Source organism: Saccostrea cucullata, unplaced genomic scaffold (genome assembly GCF_032062105.1).
Source record: "Saccostrea cucullata isolate Sc308-1 unplaced genomic scaffold, CSIRO_AGI_Scuc_v1 ctg9476, whole genome shotgun sequence".
NCBI lineage: Eukaryota > Metazoa > Mollusca > Bivalvia > Ostreida > Ostreidae > Saccostrea > Saccostrea cuccullata.
In genome coordinates, this window is record NW_026924804.1 from 10470 (window position 1) to 13818 (window position 3349).

A 3349-nucleotide genomic window follows, 5' to 3' on the forward strand; every position below is an offset into this window, starting at 1 on the left:
CTTCGTGCCAGAGAAGTATGACAAACAAACTTATAATATAAATAATCATTTAAACATGCATGAAAAACAATTATGTTTTAGATATACCAAACATTTCCATCACCAATTGTGTTGGGGGAAAACTAAATGCCGACGGAAAATTGACAACGGAAATTCGTTCCTGCGATGACTCATTACGAGTGTTATGCGAGTTCAGTGACCATAATGACGTAACCCCTGCAGCCTTGACGTCAGTGACGCCTATGGTAGAGCCGAAGATGTTATCTTCTACAGCTAAACCTGAAAACGGTTCCACTAAAGCTAACAATATCTTTAATTCGGGGACAGGTATTTTCTTTTAGTTTTTAACTTTATCATTATCATTTATTTGAAACCTTCCCAAACATATTTCAGATAGATTTGTTCAAGACTTCACCAAATACAACACATTATCATATTAACCCTAATCAAAAAAAAGTCGACTGAGTTACAAGACAAGCTAAGTGAATTGCACATTAAAATATTATTGAGGATAAGCAATTTGTTTCACTCTTTAGGTGGAAAATATGTTTTCGTTTGCACTACGTTCATGTATTAAGATATTGGCTCAAGGTATTTTCTTGTTATATTTTCTTGTTATAGTACGACTTCTTATGTATTTCGATCGAGATATTATCGTTTTCTCAAGATCAAGCTGTTTCTCTATATGAAATGTCAGTTATATATGCGAAACAAACAGTTAAAAATGAAGTCATGTGTTTTGATCTTGCATTTGATGTTGATTTTATTTTTACAAATACATACATTCCAACTAAAAAAATGACTTTTGTCCACTCTAGATGTATGTACAATGAATCTTGTCCACAGTGAAAGGTTAAATATCCATCAATCGTTTAAATATGTCCCTTTCTAATAGATTTTACAGACAACTTGAAATGGTACCTCGTGCTTGGTGGGCTTGTCGCCGTCTTCCTTTTGGTGGTTGTGTGCACCATCGTCTGGGCAATTTTGTAAGTAAATGTCGCTTTTGAAACCATTTGGAGAGGTATATAACGCACTTTTTTGCAAGTTTTACTTTTATCTTGAATTCTGTTTGAGTATTTAAGTTTCACTAACATACACATTTTCCTCGCAACCAAAAACAGAAGGATCGTTGAACTGTAGAGAAATACATGTACTAATAATTCTGATGCATTTATTTACTCCCCAATCATGGATTCCTTCATATTAAGCTAAAATTAATTTCTTTAAAGCAATGACTGAGTGATAACATTATTGGTCTTTGACTTACAAGTTTTACATAGTTATACAACTTATGTATATTCCTGTATGTGAATTTTTAAAAGAATAAAAAAAAATAATATTAGTTTTTGTTATATCTCTGAACTCCATGTGTTTTCTTAAAACATAAATTCACTGCCACGATTATTATTAGCAAAACATGAACTGTGAAATTTCCAAAGACCCTTACACATAGATATTTTTTTTATTTTGCAGAAAAAAATTAAAGCTGTACCATCTCAGTATATGAATGATTTCGACGTTAAACATGATTTTATATATATATTTATATATATATGACCGCAAAAAATGGGAGCAAATATTTACATGGAAATGTATCTTAAGAACATTTCTTCTTGTCAAGAACATCAGGGTTATACTAATTCTTTAATTTTTTTTATGATAAACATGGTCACTTTAATAACTTTACCACCTGCATACGGAGGCTTCCAGTTGACTTGATCCCAAGAGCATGCTAAACGTTTTTTAAACGACTCAAGTTATTGGAAACAAATTGAAACAATAATACCAACAGTCTCGCTTAAAGTCATCATCTAGCAAGTTATGTGGTCGATACAATGACCATATCATCAAACACAATCTATCATTAAGTCAAATGCTAACTGACGTATTTCATACTAATGGTTAGACATTGTTTACACACTGCATTGTGTACAGGATTTCCCCCTATTTTCCAATCATGAGAAGGAGCACACTGAGGGTGTGAATGGTTGGCCGGGGATCTTCACTCCTCCAAGACAACTGATCCCATCTCTGATGATTTAGAGGTTCTTGTTTGCAATGCGTCTGATTTGAAATGTTTAAATGAACTGTTGAGCTTGAATACTGTTTGTTTTTTTCATATATTTTTTGGCACTATCCTCAGTCATTTCAATTTATTTGGCTAGGGTGGGGTCACAGCAAGAGACCGAAGGGTCATGGTGAAAGTGATAAAAATCACTTAATTCTTTTTTGACAAAAACAAGTATGAAATTTTAGTAGATATTCTTTAAAGAAATAATGAAATATTCTAGGGTGTATTTAGTAATTCTCTGACTTGATACTCAGTTGAACATAAATGTCAATGAGTTACTTATTCATGTCTTCCGAGAAGAAAGCCTAAATCTTATGGAAAAACCACAGATGTTATGATATAACGTGACTAACGAAATTCTGCAGATAGCTCCACTTTTAAAATATTTTTTCACTGAATATCATTAGTGGAAATAATCAATTAAAACACAGTAATTACTGCTTATTTCCGAAACGGAGGCAGGAGTATATCGCACTAATGGTCGATTATTTTGCCAGGAAATCTTCACTCAGTAAGGTTCAAGAAGTGCAATGAACGTCTTAGGGCCGTTATTGGAAAATAATCAGATAAATGCTCAGATTCAAAGTTATCTTTGGTCAGTGTTCTTGGAAAAGGATTTTATATATTTTTTTTTCTTCATAGGGAGTTTCATTTTATCTTCTTAAATCCCTTTTTACCATACCAGATGAATTGACTTAAAAATCTCTTCTGTATCCTTTTTAATAAAAAATTGATAATATTTATTTCAAATCATAAAAAATTAATGAAGATAAAGCTATGAACATAGTTATACATTACAAATAAAACTACTGCAGTTTTAAAGGATGTCCTACAAGGGTTATTTTAGACTACAGGTTTCAAATTAAATTATTACAATTTTTGTATGTTTAAATTAAAAATCTGGACATCTGTAACCTTCTGTAATCGAGAAAATTGAAATGAGAATGACTCGAATCACAAATCTTAAAAATAAACAGATTCATTATAAAACAAATAACAAATGACATTAAAATATATTATTAAATATAAAATTTCTGCTACTCCTATTTTCATTGTTTCTATTGTTTTCAGGAAAATCAAACGGCGGAAAACAACAAACATCCCAGAGAGTACACAAAACAACTATACAGATTTCAGAGTTGTCCTTCAGAACAGGACAGGTGATAAAACGACAGCAGGAGAAGATCTGTATTTCACTATACCAGAGCAAGAAATGAATCCCGACGCAATGGTTGATAGACCTCGATTATCACTTCCTCAAAGAATTTATGTAAG